Raw genomic sequence first — 21465 nt, forward strand, 5'->3', positions numbered from 1 at the left:
TCCTCATGAGGAAAGCTTGCATTGTCTCCGTTTTTGTTTTTGTTTTTGTTTTTAATGACAATTCTACAGTGAAGAACAATATACATAGTAGAATGCTATACTGTTGGATTCCAGAAGAGGGATTGCCAGGTCAAGGGGCATTTGGATTTATAATTTTGATAGTTATAATTCTACAGGGGTTGTATCAATGTGGCCCCCACCAGCAATGTGTGAGTGCCTTATTTCCCCATCATGTGGTCAACACAGTAGAGAGTCAAACTTTGAATGTTCTACCAAGCTGATTTTCTTCTAAACTGATAGGTGGGATAAAGGGCATCTCAATAGAGTTCTTCACTGGCCATGTTTCTTACCACAAGAACAAGGTTTCTGAGATCTTCCCATATTCATCTACAGAGACTAGTTCATTCTTTTTCATTGCTGGGCAATATTCCATTCTATGTATTGATCACACTTAATTCATTCACTTACTGATGGACATTTGAGGGAGGGAGGTTCGTTCTTTTATGGCCTTGACATCTTTGAAAGACACAGGCCAGTTATTTTGTAGAATAACTCTCAGTTTGGGTTTATCTGACTGAGGTTCTGCATTTTGGACACGAATATCCTGAAAGCAATTCTGTGTGCTCTTGCTGCGCCATGGTGGCAGGGGGGCATAGGCGTCAGGTTGGCCCATTCCTGAGGATGTTAACTGATCTTTTGGTTGGGATTGGGTCTGCCAGGTTTCTCCGTTACTTTTTCCCCTTTTGTAATTAACAAGTATGTTGTAGGTAGATATTTTAAGGATGGCAAATATCCTATTCATCAAACTTTCACTCTGGCGTTTTACTATATGATGGACGCTTTTTAAAAAATGAAAACAAATACTGAAAAAATGTTTTATTTTTGTGACACCCCCTCTCCAACCCTTTAAATGCTTTCCCATGGTATCTGCTAGAAAAACCAAACTTCTTCAGTGGCCCAGAAGTCCCCTCCTCTCTGGGTTCCTAGAATGTTCTTGTATACTCTGCAGGCTGACTCCCTGTGTTCAGGGAGCTTCCTAGAATGTTTTTATACTCTGCAGGCTGACTTCTTGTAGCCACTTAGATTTCCTCCTATAATTAATTCCTCAAAAAGAGTCAGACACGACTTAGCACAACAAAATGACTTCTGACAACCCAACCAAAAGAATTTACTTCTCACCTGGGTACCTTCTCATCACATCACTGGTCCTCTTGTATGGCTATCAATTCAGTCTGACTTTCCCTACAAAACATACACACCTGAAAGCAAAGGCCATGTCTGTGTCATTTTGTGTCAGAGCCCCTGGCCCTGGGTCAGTGCCTAGCACTGAGGAGGTGCTTAGGAAGTGAAGGAATCCACGCACTCAGTCTGTCGGTCAACGGACGCCTTCTGGCTGTGTCAGCCGACAGGTAGGCCACTGAGTACCTTGTACTCTCTGGTGGGGGCAGACAGACAGACGTGATAACTGACAACTCTTAGCACACTGAGCTGACGGTTTGCTCCAGGGGAGCAGAGTGTGGTGCAGTTCTGTGGAAGCCCAGAAAGGCGAGGGAAGGTTTCCAGAGAGAGCGTAGTGTTGACCAAGCAGATTAGGCAGGAGGAATGACATTTCATGGAGAAGGTTCAAGAAGTACAAAGGCTTGGAGGTGATAGACGCGCAAGGAGGATTTCTAGGTGGCTAAGATAGAGGTTAAGAGGACAAGGGCAGGAAATGAGGCCAGAGAAGAAACACTGGATCTGCAGTCCTCAGACTCTGATGCCCTCTCAGTGCTCTCCTTTCTTCATGAAAGAAACCAGGCTTGGAATCAGACTCAGTTCTGAATCCTAGCCCCTCTTTGCTGCCTGGGAATTATATTTTTCTCAACTATGAGGATGGGTGGTAAGCAATTACATACGCTGGCTGGCTCGCACTTGGGAAAAGCTCCAGCTTCTCCCATCCCCACTTCCTGCAGCCCAGAGCCCCTACCCATGCAGGGCCAAAGACCTTCCTGTTATCTTTGTCTGGTCATAGAGTAGCCTTCAGTTTGGGGTCCACAAGGATGCTGATGGCTAACTTGGCTGGTATTAAGCTTCTAATCCAGGCAGATACTCTCAGGATTGGCTTTACAGTGACTGTTTGACTGTGTCCCTGCCTGTTGGCCAGGTGGTCTGAGCAATGGGGCCTCAGATTCAGAGCCCAGCATGAGGTTCAGCAAGGGCAGGGACTCCTCATGGGTTAGAACTCATGGGTCCAGCTCACCTCCCACTTGCCACCCTCTTCTTCTGAACCCCTGAGGTCTCAGGGGCCAAACGTCACTCCTGAGTGGATGGACTATCAGTTCAGTTCAGTTCAGTCCAGTCACTCAGTCGTGTCTGACTCTTTGCAACACCATGAATAGCAGCACACCAGGCCTCCCTGTCCATCACCAACTCCCGGAGTTCACCTAAACTCATGTCCATTGAGTCAGTGATGCCATCCAGCCATCTCATCCTCTGTCGTCCCCTTCTCCTCCTGCCCCCAATCCTTCCCAGCATTAGGGTCTTTTCCAATGAGTCAACTCTTCACATGAGGTGGCCAAAGTACTGGAGTTTCAGCTTCAACATCAGTCCTTCCAATGAACACCCAGGACTGATCTCCTTTAGGATGGACTGGTTGGATCTCCTTGCAGTCCAAGGGACTCTCAAGAGTCTTCTCTAACACCACAGCTCAAAAGCATCTATAAAGTCCAATTTATAATCACCTTCTGGTGCAGGGGCAGAGAATGGGGGGCAGGGAAAGTCCATCCTGATGAACACATACATGAGCGTGTGTGCTCAGCCCTGTCCATTTCTTTTGTGAACCCCTGGCCTATAGCCTGCCAGACTCTTCTGTCCATGGGAATTCCCAGGCAAGAATACTAGAAAGGGGTTGCCATTTCCTACTCCAGGGGATCTTCCCAACACAGGGATAGAACTGGTGTCTCCTGCGTGTCCTACATTGGCGGGCAGATTCTATACCACTGTGCCACCTGGGAAGCCCCTAGATGAGTGTATAGGAGAATGCTTTGGGGCATTCCTAGACACATGGCCATGCTTCTCCAATCAGGAGAAGGCTGAGTTGGGCTTGTAAAGCCAGGAGGGATGTCTGGGGGTCCTAGCTGCCTTCTACCTGCTCAGGTGTTAAGAGGGCTTAACCCTCCCAGGTTGTCTATCACAAGATTCAGGAATGGCTCACTCTGCGAGAGAGGGAAAACGGGGCACAAGCTGGGGGTCTCCTGGGAGCCCATTTCTTCCCTCTTCCCCGCATTGGAGTCAATTTCTTTGCAGGCCTATAGGACTTTCCTTCTTGGCTGATTCTCCTCCAGTAATCCAGCTGCCTCTTCTGGCTCCCAGCTGCACACCTCCCCCCACTTCCTTACTCCATGGGCCCAGACCTGTGCCCTTTCCAAGCATTTTTTTTTTTTTAACTGAGACCTTTTAAAAAAATTTTATTAATTTTTTGGCTACAGTGGGTCTTTATTGCTGTGCTCAGGCTTTCTCTAGCTGCAGCAAGCAGGGCCTATTCTGTGGTTGTGGTGTCCAGGCTTCTCATTGTGATAGCTTCTCTTGTGGAGCGAGGGCTCTAGGGTGCTTTGGCTTAGTAGTTGCAGGACTCAAGCTCAGTAGCTGTGGTGCAAGGGCTTAGTTGCTCTGAGGCATGTGAAATTTTCCTGGACCAAGGGTTGAACCCATGTTACCTGCATTGGTTGGTGGATTCTTAACCACTGGACCACCAGGAAAGTCCTCCAACAGTATTTAGGCCCCATATTCTTTAAACTTCTGCCACTATGTGAAGGCTGATGGCTTCCACATCCAACATGGACCCTTCCCTGGGTTTTCTCTTTTACCACAACCTCATGCCAGGTTGCACACAGCACCTCAACACAAGGGAGCTCAACGTTCTCTCCTGAACTTATTTCTTCCTCCTGTTTTCTTTTTCTCCACCAGTGGTAGCAACCTGGCCTCAGAGGGTGTAAAAAGGAAGGCTATGTTCCTGGCTGGGGTAGGAGTGGGGGCCGAGGAATCTGCATTAGAGTAGACTATTGGCTGCTGGAGAAAGTGGTCTTGTATGAGTGGATGGGGAAGGGAGAGGAGCTAGGGCCTTGGGGAAACTGAGGCTCTAGTAAACTGAACATCTATGATTTTACGGCTGGAAGTGGGTGATGCCTGAGGCTGATGAGACTGAAGAGTCAGTGGCTCTATAAGCCGGGGATATGGGAACTCTGCACTCTGTATGCTGAGTGCTGAAGAACTGATGCTTTCAAATTATTGTGATGCTGGAAAAGACTCTTGAGAGTCCCTTGGGCAGCAAGGAGGTCAAACCAGTCAATCCTAAAGGAAATCAACCCTGAATATTCACTAGAAGGACTGACGCTGAAGCTCCAATCCTTTGGCCACCTAATGTGAAGAACTGACTCATTGGAAAAGACTCTGATGCTGGGAAAGATTGAGGGCAGGAAGAGAAGGGGATGACAGAGGATGAGATGTTTGGATGGTATTACTGACTCAATGGACATGAGTTTGAGCAAACTCAGGGAGACAGTGAAGGACAGGGAAGCCTGACGTGCTGCAGTCCATGGGGTTGCAGAGTCGGACATGACTGAGTGACTGAACAAGAACAATACTCTGTTCAAGTGCCCCGGAGCTTGGAAGCCTGAAGTCCAGTCCTTGCCCTGCAATGAGCTCTGTCCTGATTCTCCGGGTCTCATTCTCTTCATCTGTAAAACAGGATGAGGGGGTTAGAAGCAGAACAGATTATTTTAAAGGATCCCAGCAATTCAGGCTGCAAGGTTTTCTCAGAACTGAGTTTAGGGGAGAAAATGGAGTAAGTGGGGCTTGGTAATTGACCTTGGGCCTGCACTATTAATCCACTCACTCCTACCCACCACCCTCCCATGGAGGCCTGGCTGGAGCCCACATGCAATAATTAACTCCTGGGTGGCCTTCGCCCTATCCTAAGAGCCTCTCCTGGGCCACATTCCCACGGCCCGTCTCCTAGGCCACTAAGCTCTTCTGTCCCCTAGAGTGAGGCAAGGGGGACTGCAGAGCAGAACAGAACAGAAACCTGAGCCAGACGAAGAGCCAGCGTTCCTCCCAGGTATGTTATTCTCCACCCACCTGTCTGAGCTACACACCCTAGGGCACTCCCAGAAAGCACTAAAGGATCTGAACTGGGAGGATCCACTCTAGAAGGATCCCTAAAAGCAGAGAATCCAGAAGCAGAATCGGGGCCTGCCCAAGGTTAAACTACAAGTTAGTAGAACCCAAGACTTTGCCTTTCAGCACTGCACTGAGTGCTCAGAGCTTTAAGTCTGGGACCATGTGGGGAGGGGTGGTGGTGTCAGGGTCATGATTGGTGTGGGGGTGGGAGGGGAGAAGGGAGGGGCGAGCTAGACCAAGATCTGAGCTGAGACCAGGAAGATGGGGAGGGGTTTACAGGCTGATGTATGTGGCATGGAGGGGAAGAAAGCACTGGCTCTAGAAAGAGGCCATAGCCAAAAAAGAATCACCAACTGACTGAGTGGAGAAAGGGCTTTCTTAGCCCTCCCAGTACTCCCCCACGAGTCTGTTAGTCACTCCATGGGAACCTCTGCACAGCGAAGGTACAGGGGGCAAAACCTGAAGGAGCCCTGGATTTAAGGGTCCAGAGTCGGACTTGGGCAGTCCCTACTGTGTGCTGCGGTTCATGGGGTCGCAAAGGGTCAGACACGACTGAGCAACTGAACTAAACTGAGCTGAACTGAGTGACTTGGGGCACGTTCCCCATTCCCAAGTGACTTCTCAGTCCGTGCCCAGTTGGCTAGTGATTGTTAGGGCTTCCCCACTACATTTAATCCTCAGGTAAGGAAACTAAGCCTCAAGATAATGTGAGTTATTTTCCCCCAAGGTCAAGCGGGGGTGGAGGTAGCATGAGAGCTGGGATCCGGAAGCCTGTGCTCTAAAGCTGTTAGACTCTGTGCTCCCAAAGGAGCCTAATTGTGAACCATGTGGCATTTCCGAGAGTATAGATGTCTCCTGTGCTCTAGGAAATCAGGGAGTGACAGGGTCCATGGAGAGATGATTGGATCCTGGAATGAATGAATTAGTAAATGAACGAACACCTAAACAGTGAACAAGAAACATGTGTAGTGGGATATTGGACTGTGGAAGGGTGAAAAGTGAGGACACAAGGAGGATGAGGAGAGCTATGTGGGAATTTAATTCCAGGTTTCCCCGATCCCTTAGGGCAGAGTCAGCCTGGAGGCCACTCAGCTCAGCCCCCATCCAGGAGACCCAGGCAAGATGCTGGAGTTCTGCAGGAGATGGGGGGCAATGTGAGGGCAGGGCAACTTTGTGAGCAGGTGGATGCATAAGCTTTAGAAGCCATGGGAAATGAATTCTGGTTGTTTTAGGAGAACCAGGCACCTGGTGAGCAGTGGGATGCGGGAGCAGGCACCTCCCAAATCTCAGTGTGAGAGGTCAGGAGGTCAGGCTGAGAGGCCAGCTCTGGGGCAGGGTTCAGGACCCACCCTGGACCCCAGAGTTGAACTGTTGTTCATGTCCACCTCCAAGCTTTTGTTCTCTGACATTGCCCCAGGTCACAGGGTCTCTGAGAGTGGCTAAATAATGAAACGGGAAAGAGCTGGCAGCAGAGCTTTTTTTTTTTTTTAAACATAGATCTGCATTTGGAGCTCCAAAATTAAGATACTGTTGTAAACTTTTACACAGTCATTTGTTGTCAAAATCTCATCTGAGAATGAATGTGAGGTTATTATTTTAATTATCCCACCAGTGTAGCTATTTCCCCATAGAACATATGCTTGATCACTGAGCGCATACAATTGTATTATCTAATTTTGCATTACCTTTGATAAAATTGCCAGCGAAAGAATGTCGTTCTGCCATCTATAGGGATTAAGTCATTAGCGACTTCAGTCACTGACTGACCTATGTTGTTCAGTCAAGTCATGTCTTACTCTTTGTGACCCCATGGACTGCAGCATGCCTGGCTTCCTTGTCCTTCACTATCTCCCAGAGTTTGCTCAGACTCATGGCCATTGAGTCGGTGATGTCATCCAACCATCTCATACTCTGTTACCCCCTTCTGTTCCTAAGCTAAGCTAAGTCACTTCAGTCGTGTCTGACTCTGTGTGACCCCATAGACGGCAGCCCACCAGGCTCCCCCGTCCCTGGGATTCTCCAGGCAAGAACACTGGAGTGGGTTGCCATTTCCTTCTCCATGAAAATATTTAATAAATGAATTTCAGTAACTCTTAAACATTCCACAAAATTTCCTAAGAACCTGTGAGAGTATAATACCTGGCAATCCTCTCTAAAACAGAAATTCACCTATCTGCTACATTACTGCTGATGATCTGAAATGTACATGGTCTCTAAAAAATAACAGTACTGAATAAAATTGAAAGGATCATCCAAGTTCCTATATAATACCAAAGTATTTATCCAGGATTACTGAATAAATCATAGCAATTTGGTATCTTCTGTTCCTGCCCTCAGTCTTTCCCAGAATCAGGGTCTTTTCCAATGAGTCAGCTCTTTGCATCAGGTGGCCAAAGGATTGGAGCTTCAGCTTCAACATCAGTTCTTGTTGTTGTTGTTCAGTCACCCAGTCATGTCCGACTCTTTGCGACCCCATGGACTGCAGTGCACCAAGCCTCCCTGTCCCTCACCATCTCCTGAAGTTTGCCCAAGTTCTCCATTGCATCGGTGATGCCATCTGGCCATCTGATCCTCTGATGCCCTCTTCTCCTGCCCTCAATCTTTCCCAACATCAGGGACATTTCCAATCAGTCGGCTCTTCACATAAGATGACCAAAATATTGGAGCTTCAGCTTCAGCAGTCCTTCCAACAAGTATTCAGGGTTGATTTCCATTAAGATTGACTGGTCTGATCTCCTTGCTGTCCAAGGGACTCTCAGGAGTCTTCTCCAGCAGTTTGAAGGCATCAATTCTTCCGTTCTCCACCTTCTTTACAATACAGCTTTCATAATGGTATGTGACCTCTGGGAAGATCACAGCCTTGACTATACTGACCTTTGTCAAAGAGTAATATTTCTGCTTTTCAACACACTGTCTAGGTTTGTCATAGCCTTCTTGCCAAGAAGCAAATGTCTTCTGATTTCATGGCTGCAGTCACCATCTGCAGTGATTTTAGAGCCCACGAAGAGGAAATCTGTCACTACTTCCACCTTTCCCCCCTCTATTTGCTATGAAGTAATGGGGCCAGATGCCATGATCTTAGTTGGTTTTGTTTTGTTTTGTTTTGTTTTGTTTTTTAATTTTAATACCGGACACCTTCAGACCTGGAGGACTCATCTTTCGGAGTCATGTCTTTTTGTCCTTTCATACAGTTCATAAGGTTCTCACAGCAAGTATACTGGGGTGGTTTCCCATTCCCTCCTCCAGTGGGTCACATTTTGTCAGAACTCTCCTCTATGACCCGTCCATGTTGGGTAGCCATACGTGACATGGCTCATAGCTTTATCAGATTACACAAGCCCCTTTGCCACAACAAGGCAGTGATCCACAAAAGGGTAGCTTCAGTCCTACCAATGAATATTCAGGTTGATTTCCTTTAGGATTGACTAGTTTGATCTTCTTGCTGTACAAGGAACTCCTTATCTTTGACAAAAGAGGCAAGAATATACAATGGAAAAAAGACAACTTCTTCAATAAATGGTGCTGGGAAAACTGAAGAGCTACCTGTAAAAGAGGGGCTTCCCAGGTGGTGCTGGTGGTAAAGAACTAATCTGCCAATGCAGGTGACGCAAGGGATGTGGGTTCCATTCCGGGGTTGGGAAGATTCCCAGAGTAGGAGATAGCATCCTACTCCAGTATTTTTGCCTATAAAATACCATGGGCAGAGGAGGCTACAGTCCATGGGGTTGCACAGTCAGACATGACTGAGTGACATGTAAAAGAATGAAATTAGGACACTTCCCAACACTGCGTGTGTGCTAAGTCCTTGCAGGCTTGTCCAGCTCTTTGCAACCCTATGGACTGTAGCCCACCAGGGAATCCCACTCTGTCCATGGGATTCTCCAGGCAAGAATACTGGAGTGGGTTGCCGTGCCTTCCTTCAAGGAATCTTTCTGGTCCAGGGATCAAACCCATATCTCTTACATCTTCTGTATTGGCAGGTGAGTTCTTTACCCCCACCCACCTCGGAAGCCCTCCTAACACCATACACAAAAATAAACTCAAAATGGATTAAAGACTTACATTTAAGGCTGGAAACTTTAAAGCTCTTAGGGGAAAACAGGCTTAGCACTCTTTGACATAACTGACAGCAAGATCTTCCCTGACCTATCTCCTAGAGTAATGGAAATAAAAGCAAATATAAATGAATGGGACCTAATTAAAATTAAAAGCTTTTGCATAGCAAAGGAAACAATAAACAAGATTAAAGTACAACCCTCAGAATGGGAGAAAATTACAAACAAACAATTGATGAAGGATTAATCTCCAAAATACATAAGGAGCTCATACAGCTCAATTAAAAAAAAAAAAAGCCCAATCAAAAAATGGGCAGAAGGCTAAAACAGAAATTTCTCCAAAGAAAACATACAGAGAGTCAATAAACACATGAAAGATGTTCAACATTGCTCAATATCAGAGAAATGCAAATCAAAACTACAATGAGCTATCACCTCACACCAATCAGAATGGCCATCATTTTAAAAAAAAACAAAACTACAAACAATAAATGCTGGAGAGGATGTGGAGAAAAGGGAACTTTTTTGCACTGTGGTGGGAATATAAATTGATTCTAATTTCAGCCACTATAGAGAACAATACGGAGATTCTTTAACAAAATAGGAATAAAACTGCCATGTGATAGTTCCACTACGGGGCATATACCCTGAGAAAACCACAATCCAAAAAAAACACTTGTACCCCAATGTTTACTGCAGCACTATTTACAATAGCTAGGACATTGAAGCATGGCTTCCCTTGTGACTCAGCTGGTAAAGAATCTGCCTGGGTTCGATCCCTGGGTTGGAAAGATCCCCTGGAGAAAGGGAAAACTACCCACTCCAGTATTCTAGCCTAGAGAATTCCATGGACTGTATAGTCTATGGGGTTGCAAAGAGTCAGACAGATTGAGCGACTTTCACACACATTGGACTTGCAAGCAACGTAGACATCTATAGACAGATGAATGGATAAAGAAGTTGTGGTACATATATACAATGGAATATTACTCAGCCACCAAAAAGAACAAATTTGAGTCAGCTGTAGTGAGGTGGATGAACTTAGAGTCTATTAAGCAGAACGAAATCAGAAAGAGAAAAACAAATATTGTATATTAACACATATATATGGAGTCTAGAAAAATGGTACTGATGAACCTATTGGCAGAGAAGACATGGAGATGCAGATGTAGAAAATGGACTGGTGGGCACAGTGGGAGAAGGAAAGGGTAGGATAAACTGATACAGCAGCACTGACCTACATACACTATCAGGTGTAAAGTAGATAACTAGCGGGAAGCTGCTGTATAACACAGGGAGCCCAGCCTGGCACTCTGGGATAACTGTCAACTAAAAAGATGAAGAACTTGAAGGGAGGGATATATGTATACCTATGGCTGATTCATGTTGCAGTTTGACAGAAAACAACAACATTCTGTAAAGCAATTATCCTTCAATTAAAAAATAAACTAAAAAAAAAGATGCACAACTTGAAAATTGTGAGTTAAACTTTATTTGGGGCAAAATGAGGCCTGTAGCCCAGGAAGCAGCACCTCAGATAGCTCTGAGAGACTACTCCAAAGGTGCAGTCAGGGAAGGTCAATATATAAGGTTTTGGTGAAGGAGGAGTTTAATGCAATCAATTGCTTACTTTACAAGAGGTTTTCTGCTAGCCATGAGGATCTGATGTTACCATGAAGGGATTTATTGCTTCTCTAGATATGAGGAGACGCAAGGACTGGAATCATAAAATCAACTCCTGAAGATATCTAACTATCTAAAGACCTGTCCCACCAGATTCCCTGGGGCACATTCCACCTTGAACTTCCTCAGGGGGTGTTGACGGTCAACAGCTGCAGCAGCACAGGGCTCAATTTCCTGGCCCTTCCCGACCCAGGGATCGAGCCCTGGTCTCTCACATTGGAGACAGACGCTTAGCCGTCTGAGCCACCAGGGAAGTCCCTAATTCCCACAGAGGCAGGTGACACTTCCAGCCGCTGCCACTGCTCTTGGCTCTTGCCAATGCTCAGTGCCCGTTTGCAGTTGACTCAACCTAGAGGAGTGGAATGGTGAGGGGTGCTCAAGAAAGAGAGGGGATGACTGGTTCATGTTGATTTGCAGCAGAGACCTCCACAACACTGCGAAGCAATTGTTGTTGTTAGTCACTAAGTCGTCTGACTCTTTGCGACCCCATGGACTGCAACTTGCCAGGATTCCCGGTCCTTCACCATCTCCTGGAATTTGCTCAGACTCATGTCCCTTGGATCAGTGATGCTATCTAACCATCTCATCCTCCACCACCCCTTTCTCCTTTTGTTTTCAATCTTTCCCAGGATCAAGGTCTTTTCCAACGAGTCGGTTCATTGTAAAGCAATTATCTTCCAATTCCCTGGTGGCTCATGATAAAGCGTCTGCCTACAATGCGGGTGACCCAGGTTCGATCCCTGAGTTGGGAAGATCCTCTGGAGAAGGAAATGGCAACCCACTCCAGTACTCTTGCCTGGAAAATCCCTTGGATGGAGGAGCATGGTTGGCTACAGTCCATGGCATGGCAAAGAGTTGGACACGACTGAGCAACTTCACTTTCACTTTATCTTCCAATTAAAAAAAAAAAGGTATCTACCTTGTGACTAGAAGCAACCTTCTACCGAGATGTGTGGTTCACTCAACTCATAGTTCTTACACTGTGCGTTTTTTCAGCCAACAAATCTTAAAAGTTTAAACTCTGAAATATTTGCCTTCAAGGATTTCAAAGGAGAGATTGTGGACCTCTGGCATTTTTCTGGCTATTTCTGAATTTTTCCCAAACTCCACCTGTCAGTTGCACTACTTGATACTCATGACCTTGTAGAAAAGCCAGGAAGATATTGTCTCAAAAGGCTGTCTCTGATCCCAATCTTCCTGAGACTAGGAAGATTAGGGTTACCAGGGCTCAATCCCGCCCTAGGCTCCACCCACCCTCCTAATTTATTATTAACAGCCTGAGGATCCACCTGGACTTTCTTTGCTGCCTTCAAGGAAACTGGTTCTTCAGGGACAAACATGGCCTGGAAGATCACACCACTACTGTGCCTTCTGGTGTGTGTGGCTGCTGTAGGGGCAGCCCAGCCCAGGACTCAGCTTCTCAATGTCTGCATGAATGCCAGGTACCATAAGGAAAAACCAGGTCCCGAGGACAAGTTACACGGACAGGTAGGCTGAGGGGTCATCTGGGATGGGGAAGAGCTGCCTCAGGGAACATCTACCCCCGTCCTTGGTAGAGGCAGGGAAGTTCCCTGAACAGCTCTTTCTTCAGTTTGCATCGACTCTTTTTTACACATACTGTGTGCCCAGTGTGGTCAGAACAATGCCTAGAGTTCAGCTTCTTGGTTGTTGAGTTTCCGTGTTACTCAAATCAGGAAGCAGGCCTGGAGAGACCTTTTGGGGTGAAGGAGGGGGTTGATTTTCTTTTTTTAATTCTTTTTTTATAAGTTTGTATTTGGCTGTGCTGGGTCTTCGTTGTGGCCCACAGGCTGTTTGCTGCTCGGTGCAGACTTAGTTGCTCTGTGGCATGCGGAAATCTTAGTTCCCCTATCAGGGACCAAACTCATATCCCCTGCGTTGCCAGACAGATTCTTAACCACTGGACAAGCAGGGAAGTCCCCTTAATATTCTGCTTTTATACTAAATTCTAGGCCATGGGTTTTCAGTCATTCATAAGATCATTGTGTATTTCTGTAATTAGAACTCTACTGGGGTTGTGGTTCATTTAACTTGTTTCCTCACCTCAGGTCTTTATCACCTTCCCAAAGAAGCTTAATCTGGTCATTCCAGAAAACTGAACTTTCCTGTTCCTCTCCTGTTTTTGCCCAAAGAAATTATCCAGTGCTAAGTTTTCATTGTGTTCCCAGTTCCTAGAAAAATGCCTGGGTTAGCAATAGGAGCTCAATAAAAATTTAAATTAATAAATGTTGTGATGACTGCTACCCCTGGGATTCCACAGTCTTGGAGAACCCTGTCCCCCCAAAAGTGTCCCTCCACCTGATGTTTCTCTGAAGACTGTTGGGGAATCAAGGACTGAAGGGGAGAGGTTGGAACATTCTGGTTGTGCTGGGTGTGAGAGCTCACCCTTGAGTCCCTCTCCCCTTCCCCACCCTCAACAGTGCAGCCCTTGGAAAAACAATGCCTGCTGCTTTGTCAACACCAGCATCGAAGCCCATAAGGATATTTCCAGCCTGTACAGATTCGACTGGGACCACTGCGGCAAGATGGAGCCTGCATGCAAGCGCCACTTTATTCAGGACATCTGTCTCTATGAGTGCTCACCTAACCTGGGGCCCTGGATCCAGGAGGTATGGGCACCAGCCCCTCAGCAGAGGACAGCCCCTAGCTGATCCACCCACAGCCACTTGCAGGGACACTCCAGGAATTCTGGTCTGAGGAGGGTCATGGGAGCACCTCGTTTGCCCCTTTCCTGTTTGCCCATTTCTGTTACCCTCTAACCATCAGTTCAGTTCAGTCACTCAGTCGTGTCTGACTCTTTGTGACCGCATAGACTGCAGCACACCAGGCTACCCTGTCCATCACCAACTCCTGAAGCTTACTCAAATTCATGTTCATTGAGTCGGTGATGCTATCCATCCATCTCATCCTCTGTCTTCTCCTTCTCCTCCTGCTTTCAGTCATTCCCAGCATCAGGGTCTTTTCAAATGAGTCAGTTCTTCACATCAGGTGGCCAGACTATTGGAGTTTCAACTTCAACATCAGTCCTTCCAATGAACACCCAGGACTGATCTCCTTTAGGATGGACTGGTTGGATCTCTTTGCAGTCCAATGGACTCTCAAGAGTCTTTTCCAACACCACAGTTCAAAATCATCAGTTCTTCAGCTTTATAATCCAACTCTCACAACCATACATGACTACTGGAAAAACCATAGCTTTGACTAGACAGACCTGTGTTGGCAAAGTAATGTCTCTTCTTTTTAATATGCTGTCTAGGTTGGTCATAACTTTTCTCCCAAGGAGAAAGTATCTTTTAATTTCATGGCTGCAGTCACCATCTGCAGTGATTTTGGAGTCCCCCAAAATAGTCTGTCACTGTTTCTCCATCTATTTGCCATGAGGTGATGGGATCTTATGTCATGATCTTAGTTTTCTGAAGGTTGAGTTTTAAGCCTACTTTTTCACTCTCTTCTTTCACCCTCATCAAGAAGCTCTTTAGTTCTTCTATTCTTTCTGCCATAAGGGTGGTGTCATCTGCATATCTGAGGTTATTGATATTTCTCCCAGCAATCTTGATTCCAGCTTGTGATTCATCCAGCCCAGCATCTCATGATGTACTCAGCATATAAGTTAAATAAGCAGGGTGACAATATACAGCCTTGACAGACTCCTTTCCAGTCTGTTTTTCCATGTCCAGTTCTGACTGTTGCTTCTTGACCTACATACAGATTTCTCAGGAGGCAGGTGAGATGGTCTGGTATTCCCATCTCTTGAAGAATTTTCCACAGTTTGTTGTGATCCATACAAAGGCTTTCGCATAGTCAGTGAAGCCAACATAGATTTTTTTCTGGAACTCGTGCTTTTTCGATGATCCAGTGGATGTTGGCAATTTGATCTCTGGTTCCTCTAACCTTAAAACAACCTATTTATAGCGGTGAAATCACCAGGCAATTTAACCTAATTCCTGACTTATGCTCTCCTGAATAGATAGCATGCCTTGCCTAACCTATTGATTCTTTTCCTAGATTAAAAAAGTAAGGATGAAGAATTACTTAAGTAGCTAAAAAATGATTAGCTCTGTACCTCCAACAGCTCGCTTAGCAAACCTGCAGGCAAGTCACTGGGCAATATGGTATCTGAAGTCAGCCAGTTGTTGCACAATGGAGAATGATGCATAATCTAACTTCCTGCCTTAGTGATTCCCTGAGGTTCTTTCCCCTTTTCTCCTTAAAAAACGGGCATGGCTGAACATAATCTAGAGCTGGCTTCAGGACATGAATTAACTTCTCTCCAGATTGCTGGCTTTTCTTTTTTTAAAAAGTTTATATTTTAATTTTTACTTACAATTTTATTTATTTATGGCTGTGCTGGGTCTTGATTACTGCGCGGCCTTTTCTCTGGTTGCAGCGTATGGACTTCTCATTACAGTGGCTTCTCTAGTTGTGGAGCATGGGCTCTCGGGTGCGAGGGCTTCAGTAGTTGTGGCACTTGGGCTCCATTACAGTTCTCCAGCTCTAGAGTCCAGTTCAATAGTTGTGGAGCACAGGGTTAGTTGCTCCACGGCACGTGGGATCTTCCCCAACTAGGGGCTGTATGCATGTCCCCTGCATAGGCAGGTCGATCTTACCCACTGTACCACCAGGGAAGTCCCATTGATTACTGGCTTTTGAGCAGAGAGCAGCTAAAACTGAGTTTGGTTAACAGTGGAGTCACTGCCTCTCTCTCAGCCCTGGACGCCATCAGGGCTGTAGCAGCTGAGATCCCTGGCTGACTAGAGCCCTCCTTCCCTGGTTCCCGACCCAGGTGAATCAGAGCTGGCGCAAAGAACGGATTCTGAATGTGCCCCTCTGCAAAGAGGACTGTGAGAGCTGGTGGGAAGACTGCCGCACCTCCTACACCTGCAAGAGCAACTGGCACAGGGGCTGGGACTGGACCTCAGGTGAGGGCTGGGGGGGCGGGGAGAGAGGGCTTTGGAAGGGGTGGTGAGGGTGCGGAAGGGTTTATGGAGACTTGCAGCTGTGGGGCTGGTGGAGCAAGAGGTGGTTCTGGACCCAGTGGCTACAGGCTTCTATCCTCCCCACAGGGTACAACCAGTGCCCAGTGAAAGTTGCCTGCCATCGCTTCGACTTCTACTTCCCCACGCCTGCTGCTCTGTGCAATGAAATCTGGAGTCACTCCTACAGGGCCAGCAACTACAGCCGGGGCAGTGGCCGCTGCATTCAGATGTGGTTCGACCCCGTCCTGGGCAACCCCAACGAGGAGGTGGCGAGATTCTATGCTGAGAGCATGAATGGGGCTGGGCTCCATGAGGCCTGGCCTCTGCGTTTCGGCCTGCTCCTATTGTTGCTCTGGCTGCTCAGCTGAGCTCCTATTATTTTCTGACACCTGGCAATCCCTGCCCCGTTAAGCTCCACAGTCAGTTTGTTCCTTGGTGGAAACTGAATAAAAAGTCAGTCACCCTACATGTGTCATGTAAGTTATTTGAATGTGAGTGGAAATGAGACTTTTGCTTTCCAGTACCACTGACTGAAACTAGTTAGACTTGGCCAGTTTTCAGTTCTGATACTTGCTATGATCTTGCCAAATAACTTTAATCTTCCAATCTAGGGGATATTCATAGCTCTCAATTTCATTTTTCACTGCAGCTTTAATCTAGAGCCAGGCAGAGGAATTTATCATTTGAATTGGACCCAAGTATTCCAGAGCTAACTGGAATGCTTGCTCTGTCCTTTTCTCAGCTCTTCAACAGAAGAGAGGGGAATGGCAGTGTCCAGCATGGACAACATGTTCTGGACGGCAGGCTGGGAGGAGGTGAAAGGTGACCCGAGAGAGCTCTAGACCTTCTAATACAGCACTACCTGCTGGGCTCTGTCCCAAATTCTTTATATATTTTATTCCTATAAGGTATAGGTGCTTTGTCTCTATTCTGTTGTTGTTCACTCAGTCATGTCTGAATTTTTGTGACCCCATGGACGGCAGCATGCCAGGCTTCCCTGTCCTTCACTATTTCCGGGAGTTTGATCAAATTCATGTCCATTGAGTTGGTGACGCCATCAAACCATTGCATCCTCTGTTGCTCCCTTCTCCTCTTGCCCTCAGTCTTTCCCACAATCAGGGTCTTTACCGATGAGTTGTCTCTTCACATCAGGTGGCCTAAGTATTTGAACTTCAGCTTTAGTAACAGTCTTTCCAATAAATATTCAGGGTTGATTTCCTTTAGGATTGACTGGTTTCATCTTTTCGCTGCTATCCAAGGCAATCAAGATTGCCAGGAGAAATATCAATAACCTCAGATATGCAGATAACAGCATCCTTATGCAGAAAGCAAAGAGGAACTAAAGAGCCTCTTGATGAGGGTGAAAGAGGAGAGTGAAAAAGCTGGCTTAAAACTCAGCATTCAAAAAACAACGATCATGGCATCCGGTCCCATCACTTCGTGGCAAATAGATATGGAAACAGTGACATTTCATTTTCTTGGGCTCCAAAATCACTGCAGATGGTGACTGCAGCCATGAAATTAAAAGATGCTTGCTCCTTGGAAGAAAAACTCTGACCAATCTAGACAGCATATTAAAAAGCAAAAACCTTACTTTGCCAACAAAGGTCCATATAGTGAAAGCTATGGTTTTTCCAGTAGTCATGTATGGATGTGAGAGCTGGACCATAAAGAAAGCTGAGCACTGAAGAACTGTTGCTTTTGAACCATGGTGTTGACTCTTGAGAGTCCCTTGGCTTGCAAGGAGATCAAACCAGTCAATCCTAAAGGAAATCAATCCTGAATATACATTGGAAGGACTGATGCTGAAGCTGAAGCTCCAATACTTTGGCCACTTGATGCAAAGAACTGACTCATTGGAAAAGACCCTGATGCTGGGAAGATTGAAGGCAGGAGGAGAAGGGGATAACAGAGGATGAGATGGTTGGATGGCATCACCAACTCAATGGGCATTAGTCTGAGCAAGCTTAGGGAGTTGGTGATGGACAGGGAAGCCTGGCCTGCTGCAGTCCATGGAGTTGCAGAGTTGGATATGACTGAGTGACTGAACTGAACTGAAGGGATTCTAAGTCTTCTCTGGCACCACAATTCAAAAGCATCAATTCTTTGGCACTCAGCCTTCTTTATGGTCCAGTTCAGTTCAGTTGCTCAGTCGTGTCTGACTCTTTGTGACCCCATGAACCGCAGCACGCCAGACCTCCCTGTCCATCACCAACTCCCAGAGTCCACCCAAACCCATGTCCATTGAGTCAGTGATGCCATCCAACCATTTCATCCTCTCTCATCCCCTTCTCCACCTACCCTCAATCTTTCCCAGCATCAGGGTCTTTTCAAATCAGTCAGCTCTTCTTCCCATCAGGTGGCCAAAGTATTGGAGTTTCAGCTTCAACATCAGTATTTCCAATGAACATCCAGGATTGATCTCCTTTAGGATGGACTGGTTGGATCTCCTTGCAGTCCAAGGGACTCTCAAGAGTCTTCTCCAACATCACAGTTCAAAAGCATCAATTCTTTGGCACTCAGCTTTCTCTATAGTCCAACTCTCACATCCATACATGACTATTGGAAAAACCATAGCTTTGACTAGATGGACCTGTGTTGGCAAAGTAATGTCTCTGCTTTTTAATATGCTGTCTAGGTTGGTCATAACTTTTCTTCCAAGGAGCAAGCATCTTTGAATTTTATGGCTGTAGCCACCATCTGCAGTGATTTTGGAGCTCCCCAAAATAAAGTCTGTCACTGTTTCCATTGTTTCATGATCTATTTGCCATGAAGTGATGGGACCAGATGCCATGATCTTAGTTTTCTGAATGTTGAGTTTTAAGCCTACTTTTCACTCTCCTCTTTCCCTTTCATCAAGAGGCTCTTTAGTTCTTCACTTTCTGCCATAAGGGTGGTATCATCTGGATATCTGAGGTTATTGCTTTCTCCCGGCAATCTTGATTCCAGCTTGTGCTTCATCCAGCCCAGCATTTCTCATGATGTACTCTGCATAGAAATTAAATAAGTAGGGTGACAATATATAGCCTTCACATACTCCTTTCCCGATTTGGAACCAATCTGTTGTTCCATGTCCAGTTCTAACTGTTGCTTCTTGACCTGCATACAGATTTCTCAGGAGGCAGGTGAGGTGGTCTGGTATTCCCATCTCTTGAAGAATTTTCCGTAGCTTATTGTGATCCACACAGTCAAAGGCTTTCGCATAGTCAATAAAGCAGAAGTAGATATTTTTCTGGAACTCTCTTGCTCTTTTGATGATCCAATGGATGTTGGCAATTTAATCTCTGGTTCCTCTGCCTTTTCTAAAGCCAGCTTCAATATCTGGGAGTTCATGGTTCACGTACTGTTGAAGCCTGGCTTGCAGAATTTTGAGCATTACTTTGCTAGCATGTGAATGAGTGCAATTTGTGGTAGTTTGAGCATTCTTTGGCATTGCCTTTTTTTGGGGGATTGGAATGAAAACTGACCTTTTCTGGTCCTGTGGCCACTGCTGAGTTTTCCAGATTTGCTGGCATATTTAGTGCAGCACTTTCACAGCATCATCTCTCAGGATTTGAAATAGCTCAATTGGAATTCCATCACCTCCACTAGCTGTGTTCATAGTGATGCTTCCTAAGGTCCACTTGATTTCACATTCTAGGATGTCTGGCTCTAGGTGAGTGATCACACCATTGTGATTATCTGGGTCATGAAGATCTTTTTTGTACAGTTCTTCTGTGTATTCTTGCCACCTCTTCTTAATATCTTCTGCTTCTGTTAGGTCCATACCATTTCCGTCCTTTATTGTGCCCATCTTTGCATGAAATTTTCTTGAAGAGATCTCTAGTCTTTCCCATTCTATTGTTTTCTTTTATTTCTTTGCATTGATCATGGAGGAAGGCTTTCTTATTTCTCCTTGCTATTCTTTAAAACTCGGCATTCAAATGGGTATATCTTTCCTTTTCTCCTTTGCCTTTCACTTCTCTTCTTTTCTCAGCTATTTGTAAGGCCTTCTCAGACAATCATTTTGCCTTTTTGCATTTCATCTTCTTGGGGATGGTCTTGATCACATCCTCCTGCACAATGTCACAAACCTCTGTCCATAGTTCATCAGGCACTCTGTCTATCAGATCTAATTCCTTGAATCTATTTGTCACTTCCACTGTATAATCATAAGGGATTTGATTTAGGTCATACCTGAATGGTCTAGTGGTTTTCCCTACTTTCTTCAATTTAAGTCTGAATTTTGTAATAAGGAGTTCATGATCTGAGCCACAGTCAGCTCCCAATCTTGTTTTTCCTGACTATATTCTCCATCTTTGGCTGCAAAGAATATAATCAATCTGATTTTAGTATTGACCATCTGGTGATGTCCGTGAGTAGAGTCTTCTCCTGTGTTGTCAGAAGAGGGTGTTTGCTATGACCAGTGTGTTCTCTTGGCAAAAGTCTGTTAGCCCCTGACCTGCTTTGTTTTGTACTCCAAGGCCAAATTTGCCTGTTATTCCAGGCATCTCTTGACTGCCTACTTTTGCATTCCAGTCTCCTATAATGAAAAGGACACCTTTTTTTGGTGTTAGTTCTAGAAAGTCTTGTAGGTCTTCATAGAACAGTTCAACTTTAGCTTCTTCAGCATTCCTGGTTGGGGCATAGACTTGGATTACTATGATACTGAATGGTTTGCCTTTGAAACAGATCATTCTGTTGGTTAAAATTAAAATGTAAAATTAAAATTACAATGAGGTACTATTTCATACCCACTAGAAGTTACAATAAATAAGACAGGCAGGGACTTCCCTGGTGGTCCAGTGGTTAAGACCCTGCGCTCCCAATGCAGAGGGCCCAGGTTCAATCCCTGGTCAGGGAACTAGATTCCATAGCTAAGAGGTCACATGCTGAAACTAAAGATCCCACATGAGGCAACAAAGATCCTATGGGCCACAACTAAGACCCGGTACAGCCAAATAAATAAATACTTAGGAAAAAAAAGACAGGCAATGACAAATGTTCACCAAGATGAAGGGAAACTAGAACCAGCCTGTACTGCTAACGGGAATGTGAAATAGCACAATCCTTTGGAGAACAGTATGGTAGCTTCTCAAAAAGTTAAGCAAAACCCATTGATTCTACTTCTAAGCAACTACTCAAGAGAAATGAAAATACAGATCCACAAACATGCATGTTCATAGCAGCATTATTCATAAACGCCCCAAACTGAAAATAACTTCAATGTCCATAAACTAGTGAGTAGACAGACAAAATGTGTAGTAACCATACAACAAAATGCTATTTAGCAATAAAAAGTAATGAACTATTAGTACACGCTACGTTATGGGTGAACCTTAAAAACCTTATGCTAGGTGAAAGTCCACTAGTCCCAGAAAAGGCAAACTTATAGAGATAGAAAGTAGACTAGTGGTAGCCTGGGGCTGGATTTAGGAACAGGAATTAACTATAAATGGGCATAAGGAGGGATGAAAATGTTCTAAAGCTCATTTATGGTGAGGTTGCACCACTCTGGAAAATCATTGTAAGCATTAAATGTATAAATTATGATATGCAAAATGAACAAATGCATGGATGAATGAATGAATGATTGC

General features: G+C 45.4%; 1 long non-coding RNA gene and 1 other non-coding gene across 2 annotated transcripts in view; one reads left to right on the top strand and one right to left on the bottom strand.

The window, feature by feature from the left end:
* Positions 1-861: 861 nt before the first annotated feature.
* The window catches only part of LOC132657824 (uncharacterized), a 32694-nt gene continuing 12090 nt past the window's right edge, over positions 862-21465 (bottom strand). Inside the window, exon 4 of the long non-coding RNA XR_009596532.1 lies at positions 862-20566. This is a non-coding gene — a long non-coding RNA (uncharacterized LOC132657824). The remainder of the gene's footprint in view (positions 20567-21465) is intronic.
* On the top strand, positions 20660-20732 carry TRNAG-CCC (transfer RNA glycine (anticodon CCC)). Its single transcript has one exon. It is a non-coding gene; the product is annotated as a tRNA-Gly (tRNA).

This window comes from Ovis aries, chromosome 15, assembly GCF_016772045.2.
Source record: "Ovis aries strain OAR_USU_Benz2616 breed Rambouillet chromosome 15, ARS-UI_Ramb_v3.0, whole genome shotgun sequence".
NCBI lineage: Eukaryota > Metazoa > Chordata > Mammalia > Artiodactyla > Bovidae > Ovis > Ovis aries.